Source organism: Notechis scutatus, chromosome 2 (assembly GCF_049901735.1).
Source record: "Notechis scutatus isolate UNSWTSFEM ecotype Mainland chromosome 2, rNotScu1.2, whole genome shotgun sequence".
In the NCBI taxonomy this organism is placed as follows: Eukaryota; Metazoa; Chordata; class Lepidosauria; order Squamata; family Elapidae; genus Notechis; species Notechis scutatus.
In genome coordinates this window covers 54,672,084-54,688,103 of record NC_142010.1, presented here as the reverse complement: position 1 = coordinate 54,688,103, position 16,020 = coordinate 54,672,084, and positions in this window count along the sequence as shown.

The following is a 16,020-nucleotide window of genomic DNA, read 5'->3' as shown; positions in this document are numbered from 1 at the left end:
GTGTGTGTGTGTGTGTGTGTGTGTGTAGGAAGCTGGACAGCACACTGTTTCAGCCAAATAATTAAAAAAAATGTGCTTTATTCTCCAAGTCGTGACCTGTGGTGATACATGTTATATTCTTATATTAGTTTGAGGCCTGTTCTTATAAATTCTACACCTGAATAGAGTGAAATATTTCTTCACTTGAGCATTCTATACAAAATATGAGTAGAATTGTTACAGTGGGTGGTTTTAGGGCTACACTTGCAGCACCCCACTTTCCCACTCCCCCAATGCCCAGCTTTTCTTCTCTGCCTGGATTTGCAAATATACCAGACCTCAGGAACTATCCTTCCTTTAAGGGTGCCCACTTCAGTCTAAGAGCTCATCGCGTTCTGTATCTCTGGATGGTTGCATTCAGAACCCCTGAAGATGCAGAGTGGATATACTGAAACATACAATGGAATAACTGTAGGAATTTGCTAAATTTAAATTTGTGTTCTAGTCACAACAGAGAGAAAGTGTGTATTGGAAAGATCTTCATATCCTACCCACATTACTACAGTTGATGAACTCTTTTTTAGAACGAGGCAACAAAGAAATCTGGCTTTTGAATAGCTTTGCAAACATCAGACCACAAAAGTGAAACCATTCAGGTTTAAGGTTAACAATCCACACAGTTTGCACACCACGGTGGTTTCTTTTTTTCCATCATGGTATGAGTTAGAGATGATTTGTCAGGCATTCTGTGGCTTTGGAATGGGGGGTAGGAGATTGTATAGCTATGTGGGATATGAATGAAATCTTTTTTTAATGTTTTATTAGGAACATTATTTGCCATCTTTCCATTCAACCTTGAAAGTATTGGCTAAAATTCAAAACCCTCCAGTTAAAACAAGATCTATAGTATGCTGGAAGTTTGCTGGAAGAAAGGAAATTATGATATCATTCATATTCATATATATTTATAGAATATATATATATATATATATATATATCTTTGGTTATTCGGGTTTTCTCCCGCGTAAGATTGGAAGTATCTAGGCAACGTTTCGATGAAGTCTCATTCATCATCTTCAGGCTTCTGTCTTCAGCTCTGTGCTTCTCAGAGTGATGTGAGCTTGCAGCTGCTTCTTCCTTTTAACTGCTAGTGGGGGTGTGACTTGATTGGGTGGGGGCTTGGCTGTGTTCTGATTGGGTGGGGGTGTGTTCTCATTGGTTGGGGGTTTGGCTGTGTTCTGATTGGTTGGGGGTTGGCCATGTTCTGATTGGCTGGAGGTGTTTTCTGTTCAGGTGGGGGCTTGGTTGTGCTCAGGTTGGTCTTAGTTACTGGGGGATTTGAGCTGTTGAGCTGTGATCTTGCTGTTTGGCTTCGAGTTCGTGGTCGTGCTGCATCTTCATGGTGGGGGTCAGTTTGCTTCATGTATGGCTCAGAGGGGTTTGAAGTGGGTAGTGATGCAGCTGCAGTGCGGCTTCTGGTGTACAATACAGAAGCCTGATAATGGCAGATGAGATTCTGCCGAAACGTTGCTACAACTTTAAAAGCACAACTATAATGACGTGGGAAAATACCCGAACAAAGCTGAATACCATATATATAAAGTTTATGTGTTGGAATCCAGATTTGGAGATGGTAGTAGTTCTGGGGAATGATTAAAATTGAAGGAGATGAGCAATGCCAAACAATGTAAATAGGCAAAAGCCTTGAATTGAAGGTGAGAGGTGTTGGCATATGGATATTTTGGTAGATGCCAGAAGATGGAATTAAAGCTTTTAAGGGAGAGAGAAGAAAGCCATTAAAAAAGACAGAAGGGAGAAAATAGATTAAGCCTGGGACATATAGAAAAGTATGCAGAGACATGTCCCTAAATTCACAGAGTTATAAAAGAGAAAGGTAAAGGAGCACAATCAGTCTTGCAAGATTCAGCCAATCTAAATAAAAATAGTTTTTAATATAAATAGTCTAAACTAGAAATAATATTTCATTTATTTAGCCTAAATAAAAATAATATTTAGACCAAGTTTATTTCATGGTCTGGTCTGCCTCATAGGGTTGCCAGTGACTGCCTGTAATCTGCCAACTTCTTTATTATTTTAAATTTTTAATCAGCCTGCTTCTTCCTTGAATCAACAAAGAATTCTGCACACATTGGAGTTTTGATCTGATTTTAACACTGGAGGCAACCAAATAGCTTCTGAGCGAAAAGTCTGTTTATGTGATGCTTCCTCTCCCCTCCCTAAGTTGACCCTAAGTTATCTCCAGAGTCACTCCATAATCTTTGACAAGGCTCCAGAGGAACAAGAAATCACTCGTTCTATTCCATTAATGAAATTTGATTTGATTATTCCTAGACTCTATTCATTGTCACTAAAACTGATGATATAGATTTGTAAAGAATATAATTTTGTAAATAATACATTTGTAAATTTATATTGATTCTGTGACAATAGTCATTTTTGCAGTACATTGAAATCCATTTTATCTCCAATAAGGCCCATGGGACTCTCAGGAAAAAAAGAACCTGAGAAGAAAATGAAATGTTGTCAGCCAGTGATAGTAATTCTTTCGTCTCAAATCAACATGCCAACAAGATGTATTTTCACCAGTTCATTTTTACATTTTACATCATTACAATATACAAAATTAGATGGATGGGTAAAATGATTCAATTGTCCAGAAAATTTCTCTCTGACTTTAAAGAAAGTGAAAAAATAGATTTTAGGACAAAACAGCTGAGTTAAAAATGATCAAAAAGACTGTTATTTGTGGCTTGAACAAGATAAAATCTTTAAAAAAGCATGAAAGCAAACTTTTCCAATATAGCTAAAATCAAATCAAAGTTCTGCCTGTTTATACGTAGTACACAATAATAATGATAATAATAAAAACCGGAGCTTCAGTTGCAGTATCATAGTCAACATCTTGAATTTATTGACCATACCCTATGGACATTTTCTAGTATAAATCGGGAAGTGATAATTGCATTGTATGGTTTTCTACCCATCCTGTCTAAAATCCCTTTCCCTACTTATTAGCTGTACTCCAAATAAGAGTTTATTCCATGATAACTGGTTCATTATTTAGGTGCCATCAGTGACAACCTATCTCTAAGTTTACCTCCAGATAATGAGAATAATTCTTCATTTATTCTATGGTAAAAAGAAAAAAATGACTTCCTTCCTCCCTCCCTCCCTATAAAAAACAAATCCTTATAAAGGTAATAACTTTTTGGTGTCACCTGCAAACTAAGATTTACAAAAATAGTTAGAATTTTTGTGAATTCTTCATTATGCAAGATAGCAATACATAAATAAATACAGAGAGAGAGAGAAAGGGGAAGGGCAGCTAGAAAAGGAATGTAAAGCTGGGGAAGGCACTGTCAATGACAATGAACTATGTAAAATCTATGAACTTTTTGGAGGTTTATTTGCACCTTAAAGGGTAGGATAATAACCCTGTAAGCAATCTGGAAATATTTATGGAAACAGCACAGAGAGGGGAATGGTAGTGGAAGCCTCAGTTCTTCCTGTGTGACTGCTTTTCTGTTTGTTTTTGGACTTGTTTGCTTTGGCTATTTTGAGATGAAATCTTGCTGATAGAATTACTTTGACATGGAGATAATTCCATTTCCTGTGTCTCCTTCTGTTCTCCTTTTCACTAAAGCCTGCTGGGCTTCTTTAGATTGCAAATGTATATTTGCACATGGACATCTGCCAAAGTAAGTTACAACCTTGGGATTTGCTGGTAAGCAGCACATGCTAATAGACTGATCTTCTGTTTCAAAATAAGCTCCTTGTCTCCACCCATTGTTGTTACATGTTGTCAGTCTGGACTTGAAATGCTGTGCAATGGGAAATTTGCTAAATTCTTCAGCACTCCTTTTGATAATCCAGTAGACTGACACAAACCACCTGGACTTCTATCAGGAAATAGTTAAGTTTCAATTTCCTCTGCATTGCCATTTCTTCTGCAATATTTTGATGCAATATTTTAGTACTACTTTCTTTCATTTATGTTAAATTCATAAAATTGATTTATTAATCTTTGCGATAGTTTTACACCCAGAACACCATATTTGCACACAAAATTGTCAACTGTCCACAGATTATTTGTCTCTGCAGGATTTGCAGACAAAGTGGGATTAATATTTCTTCTCTTTATCTAGCCAGCTAAAGATCCTTCTGTGTATGATCATAGAGAACACTTGAATAGAGATAACATGTAAGATCTAAAGACATGTAAAATTTGCAAAGTGTAGTCAAGTTTAGGAATTCAACCTTGGAACTGTGTAAATTCAAGCCATCAACTTCATGACCTTTCCTGACTTTTAAAATCTTTCATGGCTAGAGTGAGATGTCTTTTCAAAACCAGCCTGTTGTTCATTAAGACCTTCATCAGAGATTCTCCTCCCAGTTCTCTTTCTATCTGGAATACGGTAGATGGCTCTTAAGTAAAAGGCTTTATTGCATCCAAAGTCCCACTGAATCTCATGCCCACACTATTTTTGCTGTTTATTTTTTTTTTATTATTATTATTTTGTCGTCAAGTCACTGTCAACTTCTGGTCTAGTCCCTGCACTTTTCTTAGCAAGATTTTCTTTAGTGTTTTCCACTGTCTCCTTCCTAGGGCTGATGATGAGTTACTGGCTCAAGGTCACCCAGCCTGCTTTGCACCTAAGAGAGGACTAGAAGTCATGGTCTTCTGGTTTCTAACCAGTACACCAAACTCTCGAGACATTTTTGGTGTCAAAGGAATATAGTCTTCCAGTCTCTCTGTTTTGAAGATTATATATATAGATAATCCCACCCTCGCTCTTAAATAACAGGAAATCTCTTCCAATTGATATTGCAGACAATTATCAAGCCAGAAAATGAATTCTCAAGCATTCTTTTGTTAGCAGAATAGTATCCCAATGATAATAAGAGATTCTGGGTGAGGTGACAGAAACCAAGAGAGATCTTTGTCCAATTCTTAACATTTTTTCCCCCTCAAGGATGCTTAGTTAAGGACACAAACATGAAATCTCTCTTCTTTATGAAGAAAGAAGTGAACAAATTCCTGGCTATCTCTGAAGAAAGACCAGCTGCATCATTTCATTAAGGAGAGAACACTCACTGGAATGGGGGGAAAAATTACCTTTCAACTTTGCTAATATTATTTAAATTGCTTCCTTCTTTTAAAAGGAATGGTGTAGAGTCAGGAATGTGAGAGCTAGATGGGGAAGAAAGCCATAAACATGGAATAGTAGTAGCAGCTGAAAACTGTCACTAATATTTCTAAGACTAAGTCAGACACAAAATATTTGGATAAGGGATAGAGCGCTAACCAAAAACAACCCTAACTAAGAACTGAAATAAATAGTTTTCTCAGCAGGAAGTTATGTCATTTATGTTTCCAGGTATACTTATTTATCCGGTTTATGTACTATGATTTATAATACATTTTGTAAAACATACATGAGACTTTTCTGATGTGTTCTTCTTTAAGCTATTAGGGTATATAAAGTACAGGTAGTCCTCAACTTACAACAGTTCATTTAGTGAGTGTTCAAAGTTACAACAGCACTGAAAAAAGTGATTTATGACTGTTTTTCACGCTTAAGGCTATTGCAGCATTCCCGTGGTCATGGGATCAAAATTCAGACACTTGGCAACTACCTCATATTTATGACAGTTGCAGTGTCCCAATGCCATGTGATCTCCTTTTGTAACTCTCTAACAAGCAGAGCCAACGGGGAAGCCAGATTCATTTAACAACCATGTTATTAACTTAACAAGTGCAGCGATTCACTTGGCAACAGTGGCAGGAAAGTTTGTAAAGTAGGGCAAAACTCACTTAACCAGTATCTCACTTAGAAGCAGAAATGTTGGGCTCAATTGTGGTCATAAGCCAACTTGTATACCACTTTATGTTGAGGACTGTGGTGATCAAAGACCAGTCATTGTGCAGGGTGCCAAGATGTCTGACTGCCTGGGCAGTGTTTATTACATTTATAGGGTTTTTACAAGAAGACAAAGGCAACATAGATACAGCATCTGGATTGGAGAATAGATCCCACATGGGTGAAAGCTCCCATCCACATTGGTACAACCTCCCAACCAATCCTTAACACTAGCGGTGATGTTAGTAAAATGAGGACACCTATAAGTCTGGAAAGTCTGGGACTTTCCACCTTCACCAAAATATAGGAAATGAGATCATGCCAATAGCCAAGAGGCCCACATAGAGTTTCTAGATGGCAGTTTGCTGCTTAGCATCTAGCACCATCTGTAGGATCTCAGTAGCTACTACAGAGGCCGTATCTGGAGAAGCTGGAAAACATTTGGAAAATGCAGCATTTGAGTTCATCTGAAGCACTAGAGCAGGGGTGTCCAACCTTTCACCTTCCCTGGGCCACATTAGAAGATGAAAATTTGGTTTGGGCCGCACATAATTAAATTAAATAATAAATTAAATTAAATTAAATTAAATTAAATTAAATTAAATTAAATTAAATTAAATTAAATTAAATTAAATTAAATTAAATTAAATTAAATATTAAATTAAATTAAATTAAATTAAATTAAATTAAATTAAATTAAATTATTAAATTAAAAAAATAATAAAATAAAATTATTTATTATTTATTATTAATTATTTATTAAAAATTATTTATTATTTATTTTATAATTTTCCGGCCAAATTTTGCGGGGAGAAAGCTCGCCCGCCTTGCGCCTACCTCTCCTCCTGCAAATTATTTATTTTTTATTAATTTTCCGGCCAAATTTCGGGGTGGGGGGAGGGGGGGAAGAAAGCTCGCCCGCCTCACGCCTACCTCTCCTCCTGCAAATGCAGCAGCGGCGGCAGCGGTGGCGGGGAAGAAGCAGCAGCAGCGGTGGCGGCGGTGGGGGCAGAAGCAGCAGCGGCGGCGGCGGGGGCAGAAGCAGCAGCGGCGGCAGCGGTGGGGGGCAGAAGCAGCAGCGGTGGCGGCAGCGGCGGCAACAGCAGGAAGTGGCAGGGCGGGACTTTTGGGCTGCGGCTGCCCGCCTTTTCAGTTGCTCGCCTCACCCGCCTCGCGCCTACCTCTCCTCCTGCAAATGCAGCAGCGGTGGCGGCGGCGGCGGCAACAGCAGGAGGTGGCGGGCGGGACTTTTGGGCTGCGGCTGCCCGCCTTTTCAGTTGCTCGCCTCACCCGCCTCGCGCCTACCTCTCCTCCTGCAAATGCAGCAGCGGTGGCGGCGGCGGCGGCAACAGCAGGAGGTGGCGGGCGGGACTTTTGGGCTGCGACTGCCCGCCTTTTCTGTTGCTCGCCTCGCCCGCCTCGCCCCGCCAACAGCAGGAGGTGGCGGGCAGGACTTTGGGCTGCGACTGCCCGCCTTTTCTGTTGCTCGCCTCGCCCCGCCTCGCGCCGCCAACAGCAGGAGGTGGCGGGCGGGACTTTGGGCTGCGGCTGCCCGCCTTTTCTGTTGCTCGCCTCGCGCCTGCCTCTCCTCCTCCTCCTCGCTGGATATTTCATGAAGGTTGGGGTGGGTGTTGGGCCGCATTACGAGGCGACCTGGGCTGCATGCGACCCGTGGGCCGCGGGTTGGACAAGCCTGCACTAGAGTATTATTATTTTTCAGTAGCCAAGACTTATCTTTAATTGCCACATCCTTCTGTAGTTCCACCAGCTGACTCACCTTTCTCCAAGCTGCCTTGATCTTAGCTTCCAACCTCATTTCACAGGGGGTGGTGGTGGTATGTACTGCTATTCTTGATTGTGTAGCCAAGCATCTCCAGGATTACAGCACACAGCAGCTATAGCCTATATCAGTTCATTGGTTTGAGTTACGGTGGTAATAGGGATTGTTGTGAAGGCTCTATCGCAGGGCTGTCAAACTTATGGCCCACGTGAAGGTATTTTGTCCGTGCATAGTTCTCTCATATGTTTCATATATCCCCTCTCACTGCTCGATTATTGTAATACCAATCCCAGGTTCTCCTATCTCTTTGATGTATAATTTGTTCCAGTAGCTGATGTATCATCAGATTGACCTAGTTGTCCAACAGCAGATATGAACCCTGTTAATCTGGGTGATGTCTGAATTGGCATGACTCTCTTAGTTTGTATCACTCTCACATCTGAGGTAAGTAAGCAAGTGAAGAGTTAGTGGCAGGGGTGGGATGCTACTGGTTCTGCCTGGTTCTAAAGAACCAGTAGCTCTGAAGAGCAGCAGACACCGAACTGGTTCTGTGTTTGCTGCTATTTGGCCCACCCGCCTGCCTGGGCTCTTACCTGTCCTTTATTTCCTGCTTTTTCAACCTCAGCTGCTTTGCGCGGCACAGCTGAGCTTGAAAAAGCAGGAAAAAAGAGGCTTTTCCAGCTGTCCGGGTGGCACAGCTTAAGGTTTTTTTTACACATGCACACAGCAAAACATAGTCACCGAACTGGTAGTAACACCAGTTGAATCCCACCCCAGTTAGTGGGGTCTTTGCCCAAGGAGAAAATTGGTTAAGCAGATATCAGTTCAGGATTTGAACTCTGGCTTCCGCATCAAAGGGCAATGCTCCAACCACTATGCTATCCAGTCCCCACTTTCTCTTACATATATACATATAAAGCAAATTAAGCTTTCTCTACTTTTCATTCTTAAATGCAGGAGTAACACAGATTGTCCTAAAAAGCACATTTAGTGAAATAAAATGTATGTTGGTTCTACATGAAAATATTCTTTCTAATACTCTGTCTGGTACTTATAAATCAGGATCACCAGAAACAACTTATAATGACTTAAACAGTATACCAAACAAGAAATTCTGTGAGGAGAGGATTGGGATATAATGTCAACAGATTTATTATTACTCTTCATATGGCCAAACCATCTGCTTTAGCTACTACAATAATCTGGTCAGCCATTTGAAGTGATAATGAGTAAAACTGTATTACACTACAGTCAAACAAAAATTGAGGCAGAAAAAATATGACTTGATTACTAGGAAAAACATTGATTTCTTGACAGTCAAAAAAGTTTTTTTAAAAAAAACTAAGAGTATTGGAGATCTACCTGTAGATCTGTCAACCAGCTGTTCTCCTACTACCAGAGAGGGTCTAATATAACTGATTTGCTTTATTATATGGTTTTTATCATTCTATAAAAGACCAAGCAAATTACAGTATATCACAAATATTAAAGCAAACAGTTGCCTACTTTGCTAATGGAATCAGAGAAATGTGGTAGAGGATCCAGATATTGTAGCATATCTTAACAGAATAACTCAGTTGGAAGGGATCTTGGAGGTCTTCTAGTCCAACCCCCTGCTCTAGCAGGAGACCCTATACCGTTTTAGACAAGTACTTTTTAAAAAGTGTCTGGAACACCCACAACTTCTGGACACAAGCTGTTCCACTAATGTATTGTTGTCACTATCAGGAAATTTCTCCATAGCTCCAGGTTGATTCTCTTCTTGATTAGTTTCCATCCATTGCTTCTTGTCCTGCTTTCAGGTGCTTTGGAAAATAAGTTGATCCCCTTTTCTTTGCGGCAGTGCCTCAAATATTGGAACATTGCTATCATGTCACCCCAGTCCTTCTTTTCATTAGACATACCCAATTCCTGCAACTGTTCTTCATATGCTTTAGCCTCCAGCCCTGCAATCCTCTTTGTTGCCCTTTTCTGCACTCTTTTCTGAGTCTCTACATCAGGGGTGTCAAACTCACGTCATCACGGCAGCATCACATGATGTGTCAGGATTTCTCCCCCTTTGCTAAACTGGGTGTGGGAGTGGCCAGCACGTGACACATCTGGCCCACAGGATGGGTGTTTGACAGTCCTGCTCGACATCTTTTTTTATATTGTGATGACCAGAACTGGATGCAATGTTCCAAGTGTGGTCTTACTAAGGCTTTGTAAAAAGGTACTAGAACTTCACATGACCTTGATTCTATTAATGCAGTCTAGGGTTGCATTGGGTGTTTCTTTCTTTTTTTGGGGGGGTTTGCCAGCACACACTATTGGCTCATATTTAAGTGATTGTCCACTAGACTCCCAAGATCCATCTCAGAGTTACTGGCGTTAAACCCAGTTTCACCTAGCTTGTACCTATACAGTTGATTTATCTTGTTTAAGTGTAAAACCTCACTTTTATCTACGTTGAATTTCATTTTGTTAGATAGGTCCCAGCCTTGGATCTTGAGCTTGTCTTCTGGTGTGTTGTGTCTGCATTATGTCGAATTCTAATATGACATGGCACCTGTCTGTTCCCAAAACTTTGAATGTTAGTGTATAGGCATCCGAGTCCTTTATGGCTGACCTTGGTATGCTTCCTACATCTCCTAGTTTGTATCAAGTATTTCTTCCTTCCCATCACTCTCTACTTCCTTGTTTGATTGGTTGTCTTGGAGTTTATGCTCGGGATTAGGTCATAAAGATCCTAAAGATTGTTCATCCTCCCTCACCCCCTCAATTTTAGTTTAAAGCCCTTTGGATAAGCTGAGCCAGTTGTTTTCCAAATACATTCTTCCTAGTTCTTGTGAGGTGCAGCCTATCTCTTGCCAGAAGTCCTAGTAGTAGGTAATGCAGATCGTGGTCTAGGAATCTGAAGTTCTCTTGGCAGAACCAGATCCTGAGCCAGTGATTCATTTCTAAAATCCTTATGTCTTGAGAACCTCTGTGAATGTGCCTTTGATAAAAACAAATGCCTGTGTAGATGCTGATAAGAAGCAAAAACATATGCTGTATATACTCACTGATGCACATGCTTTTTACAGTTCTCTGACTTTCTGAAGTAAATCTGAAAAAGACTAGCCAAGCTTAAAAAAACAAACCTAGACTGCAAGCATAAGTATATTCTGAATTATTTTTAGAATAATATGTGAATAATCTTCACTCAATCCACAACCTTACAAAGAAGTACCATAATATCTCTGTTTAAAATGAGCACGCTAGTAAACAAAAATCTAGCTACAAGTTTTACTGGCATTATGTCATTTGCATGCAGAGAACAAAACTTAGCTGGAAAAGCATGTCCTTATATAAATATATGGAGTTGTGTTTAGTGATGATGATGATGATGATGATAAAATGTGTTTAACTGTTGTAGTTCATTAATATATTTAAAATATGAATAACTTTAATAAAATAGATTAATATACTCAGAGCTTTTCTACTAGCACATAACAAGCCTTTTTGCCTTTATAAAATGAAAAAGCCACCGTACAGCTACCAGATTATTACTCAACTTGCCAGAAGCAGTTTCGTGTTGCTATGAATATCCTCAACGTTGTTGTCCTTGTGTTGTGCCTGAATCCCACAAGCTGACTAGAGCTCCATCCAAGTGGCCAATGGGAGAGTGCCAAAGTCAGCTTCCGGCCACCATCCCTCTCTCTCTTCATCATTGCTCTGCTGTCATTTTTGCAGCCAGTAAAAACAAAAGTCACTACACTGAAAAAAGAAAGAACACTGAAATAGTGGGTCAGTTTTATGGTGTCTTACTTTTAGTGATGAGGAGGAAAGAAGGCCAAGAAGCCAAGAAGTTGGACAGTGTTCCTCACCAAAGGAAAACAGTTTGCCTAACAACTACAGAACAGTTGTCACAGCACAATTGTGCTCTTGTGTAGCTACAGAGCTCAGTTGCAGAAAGCCAACCATGCTGGGGAAAAGAGGCAGCATGGCACAGGGGTTAGACTGGGCAAGTATGACCTGTGGATGATGTCCTAAGACATCTGCCTTGTGCTTCATCTACTTTGTGCCAGGCTAGGCCTGTGTACATTATTTATTGCACTCAGATCATTCTGCTAACAACTTGCACGCACACTGTCCTACTTGCTCTTTGTTTTCTCAACACCCAGTAATTTCCCTTCACGGAGCTGGGGTGGATGTGGCCTGCGTGTGACGCATCTGGCCCACGGGCTGCCAGTTTGACACCCCTGGTCTAGGACTCTGTTATTTGTGCTTTATTTGTTATTATCTCTGCCTAGAAGCATGAATTTTAAATCACCCGCCTACCAACCATTCTAGCATTCACAGTTGCTTCTTCCCTGCCTTTAATTAATATCTTCCATGTCATCAGATATTTTGTAAGCTATTCAAAACCTTCTTGCTTGACCACTGGGATTTTCAAGTCAGGAGCGACTTTCGGCCTCTATTCCAACTCTTCTTCTTCTTCTTTTTTTTTTTTGGCTTGCATACATATAAGCCTCTGCAATGGTCCCAAGAAGAGTTTTAAGTGCATCCAATCTTCCATTTCTCTGCTTTCATTTCTAATTCTGCCTGAATGTCAGGGTTTTTTTTCCCCTTTTCTTTTTTGTACTTGAAATCTGTTCTTGTTTCTTTGCCATGATTCTCCTTCCTTCCCCCATCAAAGTGTTTTCTTTAACAATCCGATCAACTGCAACAGTCTGCATTTTTCAATTCTAAGTCACACATAAACTTTAAAGATTCTGTTTGTTCGGTGTTGACAGAAGCAGTTGTCTATCCTAATTTACCTTCTTTTGCTGTTTTTATTAGAGCTGTGAGAGCATGCATAAACCAAGTGGGAGGACAATCTCACCAATCTCTTCCTTCTCCCCCTTCACAGAATTTAAGCTTGTTGGAGTAGGGTGATCTGTTATATTGTGGGGGAGGCGAATGGGAAGATACAGTAAATTTCATGGGACACTTCTGGTAATATCACTGGGAAACTTCTGCCCATCAATCATTCTAGTTTGTGTTAGATTTTATCCTTTTGCTTGTCAAGTTTTAATAAAATTATACATAGAAGGGGAAAAAAAAAAAAGAAATATTGCTATTTGAAATGGGAAACACGATTGAGACAAACTCAGAGTTTCTGACCAGAACCTTCAAGCTAACAATCTCTTCAGAACAGCAAACACCTGAACAGAATAGGACAACGAGGTCATTGTATCCTGCTGTTTGGTCAGCATTTCATCTAGAGAAAGGTTTGCATTTATGGGACTGCTGGGAAGAAGACTGTGGATTTTCCCAAATTGTTACAAAACAGAATGCTGGACTGTATGAAGCTTTAGCCTGGTCAACAGATTTCCTCTTTGGTTCTTCTGTTACTTTGCCAAGATGATAAGTGCATGGGTCAAATAGACTACATATGTGACGAATGCCCAGCTTCCCCAATCTAGCAATGGCGAGCAAAAAAAAAAAAATCCAAATAAATAAAATAAGGCACTGTAGTTTTGGCATAGTGTCTAAGGCACCAGGTTAAGTTCAATGATTTGGGACCAGTCCTTCTCTCCTTCGGTCCTAGCAAGCAGGGAAGGGCAAACCACTTCCGAAAATTTTGCCAAGGAAACTGCAGGCAGTCCAGGCAGTTGCCAGGAGTCAACACTGACTCAAAAGCACCAAAATGAATAAATAAATAAAATAACATTTTTAAAAAGTTTACTCATTGCATAGATAAAAAAAAATTAAAAGGGCAAATGAAATTTCCAGTGTTAGATGAGGGAGTGTGGCAAGAAGACATTAAAATAATAACTGCAAAAGTTATTATGATGAGTAATGCCTCCCATCCCAGGTCATACCACATTGGTGTCTCTCTCTGGAATCTCCTTTCACCATGTCAGCTGCAATAACAACGACTGTGCTTTCTTGGAGGAGAATCAAACAATTCCCTTTCCCTCCTAGTAATAATAAGAAAGCTTTGCTATCCTAGACTAGTTTTTCTGGAATCACAGTCTGGATTCTGAGCTTTGGTTTTCAATTTGCTGCCATTATATGACGTTTTATTAAAAATGTCCCAACCCATAATTATTTGTAAATATCATCATTTAGGACTATTTTATTCATTATGCTTCTTACCTTTTAAAAAGGGTGACAAAGAAGTAATTATACTTCATTCTCAACACAACCCATCAAATGCCAGAGAGGAATAAGTCCATTTTCACACATAATTTGCTTGTGGAGCAGTCACTATCTGTCACTAACTTGTGGAACAGCTAGTGGGCTTCATTGGGGGTGGTGATGAGGGAAGATCCTTCTTGGATCTGTGCCTGCCTGAGTTCTGGTTTGGCATCAGCCACAAAACCCCAGATGAAAGAGAAGAGTGGCGATTATCATCTGGGCAGCTTTGATGATTTTCAAAGGCTCTATTCCAGGGGTGTCAAACTCACATCATCACGGCGGTGTCACATGACATATCAAGATTCCCCTCCCCTTCACTAAACCAGGTGTGGCCAGCATGTGATGCATCTGGTTTGCGAGTTGGGAGTTTGATAGCTTGCTAACCATATATGAGCTCTTCTGGTCAATGTTGAGCTCTGGAGAGCTGTCTCCTTGCTATGCAGTGGTTTCCTGCTTCAGCTGCTTGATTCCATCACCGGGACAGCAGATTTATTAGCTTTATTAGCTTTTTTATTACCTTATTAGCTTTCCCCTGGGTGTGTTGAGTCAGATGTTCATGGCCACCATGACAACCATGGACCTGTCTTAAATAACTGACGGTCAGTTATCAGGAGGTTGCTTATCAGTTCTGGCTTTTTTCTCAGAGCTGTTGCGAATATGATCTGAAGGTGGAGAAAACTACTATTAGTCTGTTGTCAATGTTAGATAACTTTTCACTTGCTAATGTTGCCTTTGCTCCCGTCAAACTCAGCCCAATATAGAATGATCCAGCAAAATTCAGTTCTTTATTTGTATATGTGCAATGGACAGAATCTTACCAGACCAAACCATGACTTTTTTCATCTTAATGGATATAACCTACGGAATGGCCGTCCCGACTCTCTTCCTCTATCTTCTATCCAGATCCAGGCCTCTTCTCTCCCCCACTCCCTTGGAATGTACTCTCTCCTTCCTGGGAAACTGCTGCTTCCTTTTAGTCCATCACACCACATCCTCCTCCAGGGGCGCCTTCCCTCACAGTTTCCCTGTGCCCTTCCTAGCAGTGAGATAAGCTCACTGGATTTCTCTGCATCAGGAGCTTGAACTCAGGGGGTTCCAGAGGGATTTTGGAAGTTTTCCTGAGGATCTTTGAGGCCATAGTTTCTCCCTTGAATGGGTAGTGAGTGACAAGGCTCGTGGATTAGACCAGGGCTGTCAAACTCCTGGCCCATGGTCTGGATGCATCATGTGCTGATGATGTCCATGCTGGTTTAGTGAAGGGAGAAAAAAGTCCTGAAACATCAAGTGATGCCACCGTGATGACATGAGTTTGATTGGTCCTGTAGGGGCTACTTGGTTTTTCAAAGAACCTCAAGAGATGAAATTTCAGAATAGATGTTTAGAACAATATTGGGGGAAGATAAAGTGTCAGTCTGACCTAGCACACATAATAACCCAATGTAGAGGTTACATGTATAATAAGAGCAGTAGTTATTTCCTATTGAGTCTGTTGACAGCCAACCAATGACCATTCCTTCTTGGGGACACATAGGCCTCAAAATTATCTTCTGGGCTGCTGTGAAGACCAATGACCATTCCTTCTTGGGGACACATAGGTCTCTAGTAGATAATGTCACTCAGAGTCACTCACTTGGTCTTAATTGGGCTAGGCTGGCTGAGGTAAAGGAGACAGGGTATCATTTGGTTAATTGGGAAGACTTCAATCCTGTAACTGCTGAGGAAGTAAGCATGATCCTGAGCAGTGTTAACCCAGCCATCTGTTTATCAGGATCTCCTGGGTGGTGAAACCGTCTGGATAGGTGAAGTGAAGCAGGAAGTATCAGCTTTGAAAGAGGTGGTATGACCCACCTCAAAACAAATGATACCTGGATCCAATTGTCCTGTACAATTTCCCTCCTATCTTGAATCACCTCTTCCTGAGAAAGTTGTTAAGAAGGAATTTGAACTGCATTGGCATAATGTCCTGGAAGAATTGGGAACTTTTCAATTGTGTTTCAGGCCAGATCATAATATGGAGATGATTATATTTGTTAATGGCTTTGGTGGAACCAACATGCATTGGTGCATCAATTCTGGCCCTTTTTGATCTCTCAGTGGCTTTGAGCAAATATTGTACAGTTCTGACCAGATGTTTGGCCTCATTAATATAGGGATGATAGTCACAAATGAAGGTAAATATATGTGCCCCAGGATAATAACAGATAACAGATAATCAGAGTTGGAAGGGAACTT